The 19,898-nt window shown below is 45.9% G+C and overlaps 1 pseudogene; it reads left to right on the top strand.

Annotated features, from left to right (window-relative positions):
* Window positions 1-225: 225 nt before the first annotated feature.
* LOC143294395 (pyruvate kinase PKM pseudogene) lies at window positions 226-2,046 on the top strand (annotated as a pseudogene).
* Window positions 2,047-19,898: the final 17,852 nt, after the last annotated feature.

Genomic DNA, 19,898 nt, shown 5'->3' with positions numbered 1-19,898 from the left:
AAAAGAAAAGAAAAGAATAGAAAACGAAACATGACAAAAAGCGACGATTAACATGACGTGGAGATGATGACGTAAATCTCTTTACGTCAGAAACAACACCGGGAAGCTGTCTGCCCGGCTGACCGCTTCGCCTTGCTGCTGCAACTTTTTTTTTTTTTTCTTTCTTTTTTGGTTATCTCCTCACGGCTGACAATCAGAATGGCGCAGATGCTGGCGAGATCGGAAAAAGTCTTGGGCCCACCCATGTCTGAACAGCAAATGAAGCTGGCCCAAGCACGAACCCATTTTGATCATATGTGCGCTTTAGACATCGACTCAGAGCCGTACAGTGTGCGTATGACCGGCATCATTTGCACCATCGGCCCTCCCACCCGTGAGGTCCACATGCTGCATAAACTGATGAAAGCAGGTATGAACATAGCGCGTTTGAACTTCTCGCACGGAACCTATGAGTTCCACAAAGGCACACTGGATAATGTTCGCGAAGCGGTAGCTACTTATCCAGATGAATGTTGTGTCGGAATAGCCCTGGATACCAAAGGACCCGAAATCCGAACTGGGCTGTTAGTGGGAGGCCCCACGGCGGAGGTGACCCTTACCACCGGGCAGATGATCAAAATCACCATTGATGACAGCTTCAAGGAGAAATGCTCGGAGAGTGTGCTGTGGGTGGACTACCGTAACATCATCAAGGTGATGGATGTCGGCAAACGAATCTACATCGACGACGGCCTCATCTCTGTGGTGGTGAAAGAGAAGGGATCGGACTTCCTGATGTGTGACATTGAAAACGGCGGTGTCCTTGGCAGCAAGAAGGGCTGCAACCTTCCCGGAGTACCTGTCGATTTACCTGCAGTCTCTGAGAAGGACAAAAAAGATCTGGAGTGGGGTGTAGAAATGGGGGTGGACTTTGTGTTTGCCTCCTTCATCCGTTCCGGCGACGGTATCAGGGAGATGCGGAAAGTCCTGGGAGAGAAGGGTAAGCACATCAAGATCATGGCCAAACTGGAGAATCACCAGGGCATCAAGAACTTCGATGACGTTCTGGAGGCCACTGACGGGGTCATGGTTGCCCGGGGTGACATGGGCATCGAGATCCCCCCCGAGAAGGTGTTCACTGCCCAGAAGATGATGATCGCCAAGTGTAACCGTGCCGGTAAGCCCGTCATCTGCGCCACCCAAATGTTGGAAAGCATGACCTACAAGCCCCGCGCCACGCGCGCCGAGTCCAATGACGTGGCCAACGCAGTGCTGGACGGCGCTGACTGCGTGATGCTGTCCGGGGAGACAGCCAAGGGCAAGTATCCCGTGGAGACCGTCTCGGCCATGCACAGCATCTGCAGAGAGGCCGAGGCCGCCGTCTTCCATGCCAAACTCTTCGATGAGCTATGCCGGGAGACGCCGCTCTTCACAGACGCCGAACATGCCATCGCCATCGCCGCCGTCAGTGCGTCCTTCGCCGTCAACGCCACCGCCATTATCGTGGTGACCTCTAGCGGCAGGTCGGCCCACCTGGTGTCCTGCTACCGCCCGCGCTGCCCCATCCTGGCCATCACGCGCAACGGCAGGGTGGCCCGCCAGTGTCACCTGCATCGCGGCATCTTCCCCATCCACTACCAGGAGTGTGAACACTGTCACGAGGTCGCAGTCAAGGGCAACTGGGCCGAGGAGATAGACCGCCGCATCAATTTTGCCGTGTCCGTGGGTCACGCCAGACAGCTGCTGGAGTTGAAACGCAATCTGATCATCATGACTGGGCTGGGGACCGGCCCGGGCCACACCAACAACATCCGTATCATCACCCTGAATGACTATAATCCCATCAAGGTCCTTTCCAGCTCCCCAGATGATGACACTGCCGTGTAGACACCAGGCCCAACTAGAAACACTCCACCACTCGCCACACTGCAGCCTTCCACACCTCTTGTCTCTACCTTTCTTTCTGTGCTGTTGGACTGATCCACTGACTGACTGCCCAAAAGGTAGTACTGCTGTTGGTGTCTTCGGATGCTGATCTCACCATCATCACGGCTTCAGAGGCGTCAGTATGTCTCCCATCTTGGTCTGCTGCTTTCAAACAACCAACACTGATGTGATTATAATGGTTACATAATGTCAGGTTTTCTTTAACCCCTACCTTTTAGGCCAAGAAAGACCTTGTCCACTTTGCGAAGCAGGAAGACAGAATACACTTCATTACATGGACAAAAAATCCCCTTATGGTAAAAGCTAATCTGATTCAAATAGCATTAGGAGAAAAGAAGAAACAAATCTGGTTCAGAGTAACTAAAATGTGTTTAATACCGATTTGTCCATGAGGGATTTTATTGCATCTTTTAAAAATTTTTCTCTACACTGCAGTCATACTCCGTATGTGTGTATACGGAACAGAACGAACAATCATCACCCCAGTTTGAACTTTTGTTGGGAAGGTACAGACCATAAACAGAAATCTGAAAAAAAGAAGAAAAAAAAAGAAAATGAAAATCTGAAAAAAATAGTAAACGAAAATAAAACCAAAAAAAAACCAAACAACCCCATACCAAATTACAAAATGTGTAATACACTCAATCGAGATCGAGATCAAGAGAGAGAGAGAGAGCTTGCAAACACACGGAGACGAACATATGCACGAACCGCACGCATCCAACCTCCCCATCCACCAACCCCCCACCCAACACACAACGCTCGCGCGGGCACACACACACACACACACACAGACGCGCGCTCGCATTCATACAGTACATAACATTGCATTCACCAAACAAATGAACAGTAAGTAGATACCCCATGCAACGCTAAATGCGCTTGGAGCTGCAAGGTAAGCAGTGTATCTATGCACATCATCATCATCATCATCATCGTGATTATTATTATCATTATTTACGTTGTTATAATTACTAGCTCTATTTGTATTATTTGTAGTAGTAGTAGTATTGTTGTTATTATTATCATCATCGTCATCATCATCATTATCATCATTGAAACGACGTGCAATCTAGACGGGACTATGTTGATATATACATATAAACGTATATTTGTACATATTTTTCACTTTGGTGATCTATTCCCGACGTGTCACATGGTTGTATTCATTCATTGATGTCCAGTTACACAGTACACAATACCGGAGAATGTGGAAACGACATGTAACACAATCACATCTGGCTAATTAAGAATAATAATAATATAATCATGCCTGGGTAATTAAGCAGTGATAATTCATGAAGTGTTTAGCGCCATTAGAGCTTCACTTGCAGGGTATTGTGCCCTCCCAGAAAAAAAAGGGGGGAAAAGAATGGAGATAGCATGTCAGGGACCAGTAACACAGCCAGTGTCTGAAAAGTGGAACTGTGGCTGTGCGTTCCTTTTCAGCCATCATTCTTATCAGTGGGAACGAGAGAGAGAGAGAGAGAGAGAGGGGGGGGGGGGGGGGGGGGGGGGGGGGGCAGATAAGAGAAAAAGAGAGAGAGAGAGAGACACACACACACACACACACACAATTTGTTTTTTTTTTTTATTTTGCGAGGATAATAGATAAGCACTGATGTGCTTTCTTACATCCAGTCCCCGCTCTGAGCAGGGTCTACACTACACAATACTAAAGAGAGAGGCAGACATGGAAAGAGACAGAAATCAACGCAAAAGAAAAAAGAAACCCCCTGATGGGTAGAGTATGTCCCAAAGGAAAGGACACTACAGGGAAGGAATAATAAAAAGCTGAGGCGGAGAGCGGCAGGTAAAGAGGGATCGATAGGACGCTGTTTATTGTAGTGCCGACATCCATGTTCCCCAGGCTGGTCACAGCTTGGCCGGCATAATGAGCACCGACTCAGCAGATAAATAACATAGACACACACTCTCTCTCTCTCTCTTTCTCTCTCACGCGCGCGCGCGCGCGTGTGCGCACACGCACACACACACACTCTCTCTCTCTCTCTCACATACACGCGCGCGCGCACATGTACACAGACAGACAGACAGACACACACACACTCTTTCTCTCTCTCTCTCTCTCTCACACACACACATGGATCTTTATTTTCCAACGGTGGAGATAGCAGTACAATGGCCGACTTACATATCTGCGTTTGGGAGGAAGGGTTGGAAGAGGGGGTGGGGAAGAGGGGGGGTGAAGATCAGTGCCCTAGATCAGATTGTCAGGCTCTGAACGCTCTTCGTGCCCCAAGACATGTGGCCCCACTCAGCGTGATGCGGAGGGAACTCGTCACGAGAAAGTCTGCTTGACGTCAGCGCCGTTCCTCAGGCCGAAACCTTTCTAATTGAGACGATTGACTTCTACAACAGGCCCTTTCTTTGAGAAACAATAGAGCTGGGCCTTCTTCGTGACCGTTTGAATTCCAGCCAGCAACACAATCCCAATACACAGTTCATCAACGGAGCCTTTATTCTCCACTACGGATTTAGTTGCAGCCAGCAACAATATCCGCCATCGCCGAAGAGAATGGAGACTGGTATCACCATGGCCCAATCGATTGCTGGATTGCTCATTGTTCATCCAGGATGCCGAGAACTCTAGCCAGGTGCTCATCATCGTCACCACCATCAACCTTTTGTGGGAAACTGCTGTTTTGGCCTGGCGGGGATCGGATTTTGCGGACCTAGCTTCATAGTTGGGAAAGCGGTGGAGGATTTTGCGACATATTTTGAAGGTGAGTGTTCTGTTTTTTTGGTTTTTTTTTCCTTCTTGCCTTTTGTCTGGTTTGAAATGATCTATGTGCTAATGGCCTGTCGTTGAACTCTGTCTGGGGGGTGGCTTGCTGATCAAAGCTGATTCATTTCTGGGGGAGTGAAGACAACTACGCAGTGCTAGAAAATCCCTTCTTTGGTCTGATTTCTTTGGATTTAATCTGTCTCCTCTGTCTGATTGGCTGTCACGAGCCAGCACGCACAGACACGCATCACACACACACACACACACACACAGAGGTCAGTCACATCAATCCTTGGCTTCAACCATGGCTGAGCAGTTCCAGAGTAGAAGCAGTCCACTGATGGACATGTGCAAGGAGAGTCTTCCGAGGAGCCAGACAGACAAGTGGCTTGATCCAACCACTGTTTCCTGAAGCTTTTAGTCTCCGTATATCTGATTTTTCACTTCTTTTTCCTCTTTGTCTCCGGATATCTTATTTTTTTTAAACTTATTTTTCCTCTTTGTCTCCATATAATGTTTTCACTTCTTTTTCCTCGCTGTCTCATCGATCTTTACCAGTCCCCCCCCCCCTGTCCCCTCACCCCTTCTTCCCCACACCAACTTTTATCTGTATAGCTGGGTGCATTGGCCTCTGTATCTCTGTCTGTTTGCTTCTCTCTCTCTCTCTGTCTTTCTGTCTCTCTCTCTCCCCTTCTGCCTCTCACACACTCTCTCTCTCTCTCTCTCTCTCTCCCTCCCCTGCCCTCTCTGTGTGCATCAGACCTTACTTTCTTTACACTCCCTTATCTTTGCTTTCAACACCTGAAAACACCAGGCTTTCAGTTAAGCAGACCAAAATTAAAACAAAAATGAAAGAAAGAAAAAAATCCTTTGTTTTCCTTTAAATTAAGACCCGCACACGTACACAGAGACAGCCTCTCAGGAAACCACCCACCTTGCCTGACACGGCTTAGCGTCGCCTCCACCTGCTGAGCGGCCATTTTGGGCCAGGTATAATTTCCGGACCTGCGCACTGGTGCTTCCTGTGACGTGAGTGACAACCGCCACGGTTGTCCGGCGCAAGGGGGAAAAAAACGAACGCTGCGAGGTCCTTGCTACAGCGGCAGGAGTCAGGATATAAATAGATCTTAATGAAGCTCCGCACGTGCGTTTTTCACTCCCTCCCCTCTTCTTGTTTTCACCCCCCCCCCCACCCACCACCACCCTCTCCCTGTCTCCACCCCGTGCTGTTTCGTTGTTTTCGCTCCACTTCCTTGTTTCTGACTGCCTGTGGTTGGCGTGTGTGTGTGTGTGTGTGTGTGAGAGAGAGAGAGAGAGCTCAGTGGTCCATTGACAGTGTTCTCTACCCCCCCTCTCCCCCCCAAAACCCCCCCCCTACTGGGTCTGTGTCTACCTGCTGAAGCGGCTAGTATTGGGCGAGGTGTAATTTCCGGACCTGCTCAGTGGGTTCTTCCTGTGCCGTGACTGACTGCTGCTTCTGTTGGCCGGCGCAAGCGGGGAGAGAAAAAAAGAAAAAGAAAAAAAAGCCCCCCGAAAAAGCCCGATAACGGCTGAAGTCAGCGGCAGAAGTTAGGATGTAAACAGATCTGAAAGAAGGTGGGGTTTTTTTTTGTTGTTGTTTCTTTTCTTTCTTTCTTTCGTTTTTTTTTTTTTTTTTTTTTAATAATTTTTTTTTTTAGCCTTTCCGTTGAATCGGGTCTTTATCTCCTTTCCGCCTTGTGTATCCCCTGTTTCTGTCTGCTCTATCTTCTCTCTGTCTGTCTGTCTGTCTGTCTCTCTGCCTGTCTGTCTGTCTGCTCTATCTTCTCTCTGTCTGTCTGTCTGTCTGCTCTATCTTCTCTCTGCCTGTCTGTCTGTCTGTCTGCTCTATCTTCTCTCTGTCTGTCTGTCTGTCTGTCTGCTCTATCTTCTCTCTGCCTGTCTGTCTGTCTGTCTGTTCTATCTTCTCTCTGCCTGTCTGTCTGTCTGTCTGTTCTATCTTCTCTCTGTCTGTCTGTCTGTCTGTCTGCTCTATCTTCTCTCTGCCTGTCTGTCTGTCTGTCTGTCTGCTCTATCTTCTCTCTGCCTGTCTGTCTGTCTGTCTGCTCTATCTTCTCTCTGCCTGTCTGTCTGTCTGTCTGCTCTATCTTCTCTCTGTCTGTCTGTCTGTCTGTCTGCTGTATCTTCTCTCTGTCTGTCTGTCTGTCTGTCTGCTCTATCTTCTCTCTGTCTGTCTGTCTGTCTGTCTGTCTGCTCTATCTTCTCTCTGTCTGTCTGTCTGTCTGTCTGTCTGCTCTATCTTCTCTCTGCCTGTCTGTCTGTCTGTCTGCTCTATCTTCTCTCTGCCTGTCTGTCTGTCTGTCTGTCTGCTCTATCTTCTCTCTGCCTGTCTGTCTGTCTGTCTGCTCTATCTTCTCTCTGCCTGTCTGTCTGTCTGTCTGCTCTATCTTCTCTCTGCCTGTCTGTCTGTCTGTCTGCTCTATCTTCTCTCTGCCTGTCTGTCTGTCTGTCTGCTCTATCTTCTCTCTGCCTGTCTGTCTGTCTGTCTGTTCTATCTTCTCTCTGCCTGTCTGCCTGTCTGTCTGTCTGTCTGTCTGCTCTATCTTCTCTCTGCCTGTCTGTCTGTCTGTCTGTCTGCTCTATCTTCTCTCTGCCTGTCTGTCTGTCTGTCTGCTCTATCTTCTCTCTGCCTGTCTGTCTGTCTGTCTGCTCTATCTTCTCTCTGCCTGTCTGTCTGTCTGTCTGCTCTATCTTCTCTCTGCCTGTCTGTCTGTCTGTCTGCTCTATCTTCTCTCTGCCTGTCTGTCTGTCTGTCTGTCTGCTCTATCTTCTCTCTGCCTGTCTGTCTGTCTGCTCTATCTTCTCTCTGTTTGTTTGTCTTTCTTCTCCCTCACTCTCTTTGGTTCACTCTCTCTTCACTGTCTGTCAACATCTATCTAAATGTCTGTGTGTCTCTTTGTTCTCTCTTACTCTCCCACCCCCCACACCCACCCCACCCCCTCGCTCTTTCACAACCTCTTTCTCTCTCTCTCTCTCTCACTTTCTCTCTCTTCAGAAGGTTTCTTTGGCCTATTCTCTCTCTCTCTCTCTCTCTCTCTCTCTCTCTCTAGCATGGTATAATGTCACTGACAATTCTTACAAACGATGCCGAAATGCGTCAGTCATGTTGATAACATATCACGCCATAGAATATTGTTTTCAAAGATCTGAATGTGTTCTGCTAACAGTGGACGTTAACGAAAACAAACTCAAGTCTGGTCATGTCTACGATTCTATATACTCGCATGTATTACAAATTATGAAACATCCTCACCCAACTCATTTATTATTATTATTACTATTGTTGTTGTTGTTGTTGTTGTTGTTATTATTTTAATTACTGATTTCGCACTGACATATCTTTACATCTCTCTCTCTCTCTCTCTCTCTCTCTCTCTCTCTCTCTGTGTGTGTCTCTGTCTCTGTCTCTCTCTCGGTTTACTTCCTAGTCTCTCACCCATTCTCCCCCCGGCCCCATCAGCCACCCACTCATATCTTTCTCTCACTCTCTCTCCTTCACTTTCTTTCTCTCCCTCCCTTACTGTCTGTCTGTCTGTGTGTCGGGTTTTCTGCTGATGTGTCACCTTAGATGGTCAGTGTCCCGAATTATCAGTTTATTTTGGTCTGTTCGGGGATCACTCAGGTTAAAGGACGCGCCGATCGCGTGTCTTCCACTCCTCTGTCTGTCTGTCTGTCTGTTCGTTTCTATGTCCGCCTCGTTCACTGCCGTTTTTGTCTGTTTGTTTGTCTGTCTGTCTGTCTGTCTGTCTGTCTGTGTCTGTTTTCTTTCTCAGCCTTCTCATTTCCGTGTGTGTGTGTGTGTGTGTGTGTGTGTGTGTGTGTGTGTGTGTGTGTGTGGAGTGCGTGCCCGCGCGCGCACGTGTGTGTGTGTTTGTGTATGTGTGTGTGTGTGTGTGTGTGCAGTGTGCGTGTGAGTGAGTGAGTGTGTGTGTGTGTGTGTGTGTGTGTGTGTGTGTGTGCTTGTGTGTACTGGTGTGTGTGTGTACTGGTGTGTGTTTGTCTGTTTGTGTGTGTGTGCAAGCTTGTGTGTATGTGCTTGTGTGTGAGTGTGTGTGTGTGTTTGTTTCTGTGTGTGTGTGTGTGTGTGTGTGTGTGTGTGTGTGTGTCTTTCTATGTTATTTATCTGCTGAGTCGGTGCTCATTATGCCGACCAAGCTGTGACCAGGCTGGGGGACATGGATGTCGGCACTACAATAAACAGCGTCCTATCGATCCCTCTTTACATGCCGCTCTCCGCCTCAGCTTTTTATTATTCCTTCCCTGTAGTGTCCTTTCCTTTGGGCCTTACTCTACCCATCAGGAGGTTTCGTTTTCTTTTGCCTTGATTTCTTTCCATCCGCCTGTCTCTGTGTGTGTACGTCTTTCTGACTCTCTCTCTTTCTGGGTTTCTCTCTCTGTCTCTGTCTCTGTCTCTCTGTCTCGTGTCTCTGTCTCTGTGTCTCTCTCTGTTTGATCGCTGAACGCAAACCAGTGGAAAGACGCTCTGCTGATTCTCTGCGTTTGATATTTGTGAAACGATCACTGCGCAAGAAAACCTTTATAAAGATTCTCTCCTGTTCCTTTTAAGTTTGATAGAATCCGGTCTCTGTATTAACATGTTGTTTGTGCATGAGAATATTGCACTGGCTCTTAGTGCTGCAGTCTTAGGAGCTAGCTGGCTTTTGGGGACCGTCCCAATGCTGACTGTCTTTAAAGCCCCCTTGGCCGAGAGAGTAGGGATTAACTTGGGCAAGACACTCTCCACCATAACCCAAATCTGGCCGAGACAGTCGGGACTCTCCAGTTGCCTCCTCTGCTGTTCTGATGGTTGTACGTAGTAGGACACGACTCAGTGCCCATCAAACATATACATTACAATGCACAGTGCCCGTCAAACATATACATTACAATGCACAGTGCCCATCAAACATATACATTACAATGCACAGTGCCCGTCAAACATATACATTACAATGCACAGTGCCCGTCAAACACATACAGTACAATGCACAGTGCCCATCAAACGCATACATTACAATGCACAGTGCCCATCAAACATATACATTACAATGCACAGTGCCCATCAAACATATACATTACAATGCACAGTGCCCATCAAACATATACAGTACAATGCGCAGTGCCCATCAAACACATACAGTACAAAGTACAGTGCCCATCAAACGCATACATTACAATGCACAGTGCCCATCAAACATATACATTACAATGCACAGTGCCCATCAAACATATACATTACAATGCACAGTGCCCATCAAACATATACATTACAATGCACAGTGCCCATCAAACGCATACATTACAATGCACAGTGCTCATCAAACATACATTACAATGCACAGTGCCCATCGAACATATACATTACAATGCACCGTGCTCACCAAACATACATTACAATGCACAGTGCCCGTCAAACATACAGCACAATTCACAGTGCCCATCAAACATATACAGTACAGTGCACAGTGCCCATCAAACACATACAGTACAATGCACAGTGCCCATCAAACACATACATTACAATGCACAGTGCCCATCAAACACACACAATACAATGCACAGTGCCCATCAAACACATACATTACAATGCACAGTGCCCGTCAAACATATACATTACAATGCACAGTGCCCGTCAAACATATACATTACAATGCACAGTGCCCGTCAAACATATACATTACAATGCACAGTGCCCGTCAAACATATACACTACAATGCACAGTGCCCGTCAAACATATACATTACAATGCACAGTGCCCATCAAACATATATATTACAATGCACAGTGCCCGTCAAACATATACATTACAATGCACAGTGCCCATCAAACATATACAGTACAATGCGCAGTGCCCATCAAACACATACAGTACAAAGTACAGTGCCCATCAAACGCATACATTACAATGCACAGTGCCCATCAAACATATACATTACAATGCACAGTGCCCATCAAACATGTACAGTACAATGCACAGTGCCCATCAAACACATACATTACAATGCACAGTGCCCATCAAACGCATACATTACAATGCACAGTGCTCATCAAACATACATTACAATGCACAGTGCCCATCGAACATATACATTACAATGCACCGTGCTCACCAAACATACATTACAATGCACAGTGCCCGTCAAACATACAGCACAATTCACAGTGCCCATCAAACATATACAGTACAGTGCACAGTGCCCATCAAACACATACATTACAATGCACAGTGCCCATCAAACACATACAGTACAATGCACAGTGCCCATCAAACACATACAGTACAATGCACAGTGCCCATCAAACACATACATCACAATGCACAGTGCCCATCAAACATACATTACAATGCACAGTGCCCATCAAACACATACAGTACAATGCACAGTGCCCATCAAACACATACATCACAATGCACAGTGCCCATCAAACACACACAATACAATGCACAGTGCCCATCAAACACATACAGTACAATGCAGTTGGTATGTCAAGTACTGTCTGTTCTATCTTCTTATCAGTTTCAGTGCTCTACATTTCTGCGCAGATCGTGTCTTTCTAGTTGATAAGAAACTTCTGTGCAAGGATTTTGAAAAAAAAAAACAACTTGAGAGGCAAGGCCTTCAAGACTCACTTGTGATACACTTAAAAAAAAAAAAAAAAAAAAAAAATCCAAGCTTTTTATGAATTGAGTATAATTTCAAAATGTTATGTTTAAGATGAGAAAGATTAGTTTAAAGCAAATTAATTCCCCTAGAATTAATTACAGAGTAATTTCCCTTCTTTACTATCTGCACCAAAACGTTTGCAAAATAAATAAACTTCCATGCTTAGCAAAATAAGTTCCTGTTTGAACAAAAAATGATAATAATGACTGCTCTTGTTGTTGGGTCAGAATATCAGATCAAAGTGCCAAGTTTAGAGAATACAAAAAATATAAATATAACAGTAAATGCAGTTTGCATATAATTAGGCTTCATTTTTTGTGTGCCCATCCCAGAGGTGCAATATTGTTTTAAACAAGATGACTGGAAAGAATTGAATTTTTCCTATTTGTATGTCTAATTTGGTGTCAACTGACAAGGTATTTGCAGAGAAAATGTCAATGTTAAAGTTTACCACAAAGACACAGACACACACACACACACACACACACACACACACACACACACACACACACACACACACAGACAACCGAACACCGGGTTAAAACATAGATTCACTTTGTTTACACAAGTGAGTCAAAAAACGTTACACGTTCTGTCTATATACACGTGCGAGGGTGTAGTCCTCACGTGGGACATCCGAAGCAAAAGGCAAGTTCCCAGCACTGGGCGGCCACCGCTTGGTTGTCACCAGTACCTGTCTGATACCACTGATATCAGCACACACACACACACACACCACACACACCCCACACACACACAGCACACACACAACACACACACACAACACACACAACACACACACACACACACACACCACACACACACAACACACACACACATACACACACACACGTACACACACACACACACACTACACACACACACACACACACACAACACACACACACACCACACACACACACACACACACAACACACACACACACACACACACACACACCACACACACACCACACACACACACGCCACACACACACACACACACACACACACACGCGCACACAAACACACAAACACACTCACACACAGACATAAGTACACACACACACACACACACACACACACACACTCACGCACTTATCTCTCCATCCCCTCCTCCCCTCTTCCCCCACCCCACCCCACCCCACCCCCACAGTTTCCACAACCTTGTGTCCACGCGTATTGTTAAGTCTTTCTTTGCTCTGCTTGTTTGACTTGTTTTCCCTCAAGGCCTGACAAAGCGCGTTGGGTTACGCTGCTGGTCAGGCATCTGCATAGCAGATGTGGTGTACGAATATGGCTTTGTCCGAACGCAGTGACGCCTCCTCGAGTCACTGAACTGAACTTTTCACTTTACTTCACAGTTATGTTTGCCAGTGAAAGTCGTGAGTGAAAGAGCTTTAATTTCCCCCTGCACGAGATTCAGCGCTTTTGAAATACATTGCTTATGTTGTTATTGTTCATATGGGCCCAACACTGAGCTTATATCACAGATTGACATAAGTTTACATTTAGGCCAACAGCGAAGTGAGAGCTGTATTATCAATGGTTCCTCCAGTCAAAGGGAAATCATTTACAGCTTAGTCTTTTGTGAAGGACTATGACTCTCAAACTAGGAGGTAAAATTGCACTGGCTCTTAGTGCTGCAGCCTTGTGGGCTAGTTGGCCTTTGGGAACCATCCCAACGCCGACTGTCCTAAAACCCTCTTGGCCGAGAGAGTGGGGATATACTTGGGCAAGACATTCTCCACTATAATCAAATTCTAGCCCAAATAATCGGAACAGCAGATGCCTCCTCTGCTGTTCTGATGGTCATAGTCGGACACGACTGACTATCATATATCATATATATATATGTTCATATATGATTGTTTGTGTATGACTGTTATGTATGACTGTTTATGCATGGTTGTTTATAGTTTTGTTTTAATCTACCTATTGTGCAGCCGGGTCCAGGAATGTTTCAAAGACAACTGACTGATTAAACGAGACGTAATTGGAAGCTGTAGTTTAATCGGAGTTGTACTCATTGACATGGCGCCCCGAAAGAGTTATGGTGTGAGTCAGCAGAATGAACTCAATCCCCCAATCAGCGCCCAAAGTGTGCCTCCTCTGCCTGTCAAAGTGTGCCTCCTTTGCATATCAAAGTGTGCCTCCTCTGCCTGTCAAAGTGTGCCTCCTTTGCATATCAAAGCCGGTGTGCCTCCTCTGCCTATCAGTGTGCCACCTCTGCCTCCTCTGCCTATCAAAGTGTGTGCCTCCTCTGCCTATCAAAGTGTGCCATCTCTGCCTCGTCTGCCTATCAAGGTGTGCCTCCTCTGCCTATCAAAGTGTGCCTCCTCTGCCTATCAGAGTGTGCCTCCTTTGCCTATCAGAGTGTGCCACCTCTGCCTCATCTGCCAGTCAAAGTGTGCCTCATCTGCCTATCAAAGGGTGCCTCCTCTGGCCTATCAAAGGGTGCCTCCTCTGCCTATCAAAGTGTGCTCTCCTCTGCCTATCAAAGTGTGCCTCCCCTGCCTCTTCTGCCTATCAAATCGTGCTCTCCTCTATCTGAACCAGCTCCTAATGCCAGAGCAGCCAGTAGTCAATCAGCCTGCCGTGTCTGTTCTGTACTGTAAGGTCTTGTCGTGGGAAGGAGTGCCTGGGGGAGGGGGGGGGGGGGGGGAGAGGGGAGGGGAAAGGGGGGTGGGGGGGTGGCAGTGAATGGGATGTGGACGTCACCATGATACGCCCTCTCCCTCCCCCACCTCACGCCTACACGCTTCACACGCCCACACACACCAGTCTCCCCTTTCCTGCCCCCCCCCCCCCCCCCTCCGCCTCCGCCACCCTCTTTTCCACCCTCTCCCCGCTCCGGACACTCCATTGCACGGCGGGTTGGCCAAAGCAAGGCAGCAGCTGATCAGAGCTTGCAGTCCATGCGTGTTGCAGTGAGTCGTCTTGTGTGTGTGTGTGTGAGAGAGAGAGAGAGAGAGAGGTGGGGCGGGGGGGGGGGGGGGGGGGCGACAGAGCTCTTAATGTGTGTTATGAGGCAAAAGAGTTAGAGACTGAGAGAATAGAGACATGCAGACAGTGAGACAGACAGACCCCCCCCTCCCCCGCACCTCCCTTCCCAGTCTCCCCCCACGCCCCCCCCCTCGCCTCCCCGCTCCCCCCTCCCAAGCCCTCTTAAAAACAACAACAACAAAACAACCAACAACAGCAACAAAAGCCAGAAGGAGAGAGAGACAGAGGCAGACAGACAAACAGAGAGATAGACAGAGAGATAGAGGCAGAAAGAGAGAGAGGAGCAGAAAGCGGAGTTTTCATTATAGGCTTTAATTGTTCTAAAGTGCGGATCAGGAAAACGCTCTCTCCTGGTGAAAAAAGCTTTTAGTCTATCCTTTTATCTTCAGTAGAACATTCTCAAGTTCGAAGGTTCGAACTCTCTCTCACGTCGCGCGCGTATTTGTTTGTGAAGTCTATTCTTGCATGTAAATACAGTTGTTTGCGTAGGTGTGAGTGAGTGCGCGCGCGTGCTCCGTGCGCACCTGCCTGTTCATTTGCGCGCGCATGTGACAGTTCGTATAATTTATGTATCTTCCCATCCCCCTTGCCCCCCACCCCCCCACCCCTTCTTTTTACAGCTGATGTGGCGTAGCGTATATGGATCAGTCTACACACTTTGACTCCTCCTTGAAACTGAAACTGTATGCAGGTAGAGTGGTAGAGAGGACAGGGAAATGTACTTGAGTTACATGGATATATCTATTTCTAAAGCCGGTATTTTTATTTTCTGTTTATGAACATTTTCTTAAAGTTGAGGGTAAAAACCCATCCGCTAGGCTGTGTAAATCTGGAAGGAACAATGTTGGAACAAGTGACTTTCAGCACAAATACTATTAGCCGGTTTATTTAAGACAATTTCTCAAGTATGGTGCACTGGAGGGTAAGAGAATTTTCCTCTTTTATTATGGAGATTTTTTTTTTTCTAAACCATTAATTTGTGGTCAGTGGTATGAAAAAAGTGTACTTTCTTTACTAGGTTTTTAAAGAAATAAAAATCTGTTTCTAAAGCATATTACATTCATCTAAAGCATATTACGTCTAAAGCATACAACACACATTTAAAGCATATTACATAATCTAAAGCATATTACGTATATTACATACATCTAACGCATATTACGTCAAAAAGCATATCACATACATCTAAAACATATTACGTGTAAAGGATATTACATAAATCTTAAGCATGTTACGTCCAAAGCATATTATACATACGTCTAAAGCATATTACGTGTAAAGGATATTACATAAATCTTAAGCATGTTACGTCCAAAGCATATTACATACATCTAAAACATATTACGTCTTAGGGGGGGCGGGACTGCAGTGGTAGGCGGATGTGTGGGTGTGTGGGGGAGGATGAGTGCAGGTAGAGAAACGGTAATGAAGACCGGGGTTTATCAGAGATGTAGCAGGGATATAGCAGGACTGTAGCATGTGTGTAGCAGGACTACCTGTATCGTCAAGGACTACAGGCAGCCTCCGCACGCACAGCCTCACGTGACAACAGGTGTGCAGTGCAGCAGGTGGGGGCGTTATCACACACACCACTATCGGCCTCTTCCATCTTCAGCCTGAGAGATATCAAAGGCACACACAGTGGGGAGAGGGGTGGGTGAGACAGAGAGGGGAGGTGGGAGAGGCAGAGGTAAGTGGATGCGAGAGAGAGAGAGAGAGAGTGGGAGGAGGAGGGGGGAGAGTGAGAGAGTGGGAGGGAGAACGTCAGAGAAAGAGAGAGAGGGGGGGCAGTGAGAGAGAAAGAGGAGTGAGAGGAGAGAGAGAGAGGGAGAGAGAGAGAGAGGAGAGAGAGGAGAGAGAGGGGGGAGTGAGAGAGAGAGGGAAGTGAGAGATAGAGAGAGAGAGAGGGGAGTGAGAGAGAGTGAGTGAGAGAGAGACGTGTAGGGAGGGAGACGAGGGGACGGAGATGTTGGGGTGGGTGGGTGGAGATGGAGAGAGGAATATAAGAGGGAGGGAGAGGGTGGACAGAAAGTTTGAGAGAGAGACAGAAATACAGAGCAGGAGAGAGAGAGACCGACAGACAGAGAGAGAGAGTCCCCTTCCTACGTCCAATTTCTTTCTCTCTGTTCTCTGAAGGCTACGTTTCTGACAAGCTGTGGTTACTTTCATTGCAGATTCTACAATTCCTCGCGCACTGGTAAAGGAGTGTCAAGGGATTTATACATCACATCTGCTTGAAAAGAAGAAGAAGAAGGAGAAGAAGAACACACACACACACACACACACACACACACACACACACACACACACACACACACAAACCCAGAGCAAACGCTTGACCTTCGCACAAACCCAGTGCATTGTCAAACCTTTATAGTCCACACCAGGTTTGAATAAAACATTAGCATAGAAGAAAAAAATTCAAACAAATAAGTAAATACTTTAAAATGTTATAAAATGAAATATATGTAGGAGACAACTGACAAAAAAAAGTAAGAAAAAAAAAGAGAAACGAAGACTAAAAACAACTTCCACAGGACAAGAACCAGAAGCCGAACCTAGCAGTTATGACATCTGTATCATTGCAAGAAACATGAAAATTCGATTATCTTCAATCTCATTGCTGTAAGTGACATTTCAGAACCCGTCATCAGTTTCACAGAACACGGACCCGCAAAGTCACCTCAACATCATGATAACTGCAGCTATGCACGAAACACAGAAATTCGATTATGGTTTTCTCTCCGTTTTGAGTGGTTTTGGAAATCGGGGCATGATCTCCATATCACAGGAACATCGCATGGTAATCTTGAAATAGTTTCGAATGCATTATTGAGCAGAAAAAACAACAAAAAACAACAACAAAAAGAAACACACACACACACACACACACAAAACAAAACAAAAAACAACAAAAAAAACCAGCGGAACACACATTCTCCAATTTGCATGTGGCTATTCCTTTTACTAATAGTATGATGGGTTTGAAGCGGGATATTGACAACTTTTTTCCCCCTTTTTTTTTAAGCTTCTGTCAATCTGTTGTCTGTTTATGTGTGTTTGTCCGTCTGTCCACAGACTGTTCTCTCTCTCTCTCTCTCTCTCTCTCTCTCTCTCTCTCTCTCTCTCACTAATAAAGATTTTGTCTTTGTCTTTGTCTCTCTCTCTCTCTCTCTCTCTCTCTCTCACTCACTCTCTCTCTCTCATTCTCTCTCTCTCTATGTCTCTGTCTCTCCCTCTCTATCTCTGTCTGTCCCTCTCTGTTTTTATGAGGGCAGGATGAAAACAAACCTAAAATGCGTTGTTTTCTTTTAATTAGTTCTTATTTTCCCATATTAAATAAGTTCGTTCGTTCCTTCGTTCGTTCGCTCTCTCTCTCTCTCTCTCTCTCTCTCTCTCTCTCTCTCTCTTTCTCTCTCTCTCTCTCTCTCTCTCTCTCTCTCTCTCTCTCTCTCTCTCTCTCTCTCTCTCTTGCTTTCTTGTAACACTTTATTTCAGTTCGTCTTTATATTTGAGGTAAACTCTTATTATTGTGTAATCCAGGTAACTGCTGTGACCTTCTACAGCTAAACCAGTTGTAGGATTTTTCTCTTATCATATATTTTCTTCCCCCTCCACCCTCACCCCCTCGTTTTATTACTCCCAACACATTACCGTTTGTACTTATACTTAAAAAAAATATTTGGTGTATTTATGAACATTCTGTCTTCAGTTATTCCAAATTGCTCATATTATCATGTTATATGTTAACTGATTATGAATAACATGTCTAGAACGCGGGATGTATGGCCATCAGCTGATGGCATGATATTTGGTTTCCTTAATGTCAATCACATTATCAATAAGTTGTCTGATGTTTCTAATGTATTACACAATTCCGGGAAAATCTTTCCGGGAAAAACTTTCACATTTTTGGATTTGCCGAGTCAAGACTATCTGTACATATATCTGACTCTGACTTATTAATTGTGGTTTTCCGCAATTTATCTTTATTCTTATCTTATCTGTCTATTATAACCAATGTGCAATATAGTAGGCTATGCTTATAATTATATTCAAAATAATGTTTCTTAATTCTTTCTGTTTTTACATTAAGAATACTCGTTATTACCTGCAGTGTGTGGATGTATGTATGAAACGGTGTATGTGATATTTTTTTTTACATTTGTGTTTTCGTAATATTCGTAAAAGCTGTTGTTTACTTTTACAGTTATGGTCCCCATGTTGTTTACTTGTCTATGTTGTGGTAATGCACCTGACCAAATTTCTCCAGTTGGAGATAATAAAGTTAATATTATTCTTATTAATGTCCAACTACAATATCATTCGTCAAGATCCACACAACCCTAAGGAAACATGCCTACTTATTTATATTCATGAAAATATCAGTTTCAAAAGAATCGAATCACTTGAAAACCATTGTGTTGAATCTACATGGATTGAATTACACTTGAAACACCCTAAACCGGTTCTCACTGGCTTTATTTACAGAAACCCTTCAGAACATGCAGACTGGTTTGATAAATTCACCTGGATGATAAAAGATGCTTCACTGCTCTCCAGTGAAATTACACCCAAAGACACATCGTTGAAGTGGATGACACTCGACTGTGTGTGGTCCCAGTCTCCCCATTTTAGCCCACAGCACACTCAGCTTTGGGTAGGAGCCGGCCATGTGCCGAAAAACCCACCTGTGCTGGGATTCGAACCCGCGTCCTCCCAGCCGTCAGTCCGTGACGCTAACCACTTCGCCACGGCGGCTGGTTTCTTCTTCTTCTTCCATACTTTCTATCTCCTCCATTATTTGTACATGTCTTTCTACCATTCATATATGTTGTTGTGTATTAAATTATGTGATGTACATGTTTACCTTTTTGTTGTTGAAAGGGTGGGTGGATGGGGGAGCAGGGGATTTTTTTTCTTTTCTTTTTTTCTTTTTCTTTCTTTTTATGTGTGTGAAGAATTTGCTTTTTTAGCATGCACTTATTTTAACCCCCCCCCCCCCCCCGCACCCTCACCCCCCAGGCCCCCAAGAGGGCCGGATGTAAAAAAGCAATTGTGTTTATTCCCTTACCCTCGTGAAATAAAATTTCGTTCGTTAGTTCTCTGTCTGTCCATCTCTCTCTCTCTCTCTCTCTCTCTCTCTCTCTCTCTCTCTCTGTCCCTCTCTCTCTCTCTCTTTCTCTCTCTCTCACACACACACTTCCCTCTTCAGCCCCTCTCTCCCCTTCTCTCTATCTCTCCCACCACCCCTCCACCTCCCTGCCCAACATTCCCCCCCCCCCCATCCCTCTCCTCACACTCCTTTCCATTTGTTCTTTGGCTGTCTGTCTATCGATCTATCGATCTGTCACCGGATTTGTTGGCCCGCGCAGAGCTAAAAACGACCCCCTTGCCCCCTCTCCCCCTTCTCTTATCTTACCACCCACACTCCCACCACTCCCCTTCCCCTCCTCTACAACGCCCCCGCAAACTGCACGCGCACACACATAACTAATAACTATCTTTGTCCG

Source organism: Babylonia areolata, chromosome 1 (genome assembly GCF_041734735.1).
Source record: "Babylonia areolata isolate BAREFJ2019XMU chromosome 1, ASM4173473v1, whole genome shotgun sequence".
NCBI classification, from domain to species: Eukaryota; Metazoa; Mollusca; class Gastropoda; order Neogastropoda; family Buccinidae; genus Babylonia; species Babylonia areolata.
This window is presented reverse-complemented; position numbering and strand designations above follow the sequence as displayed.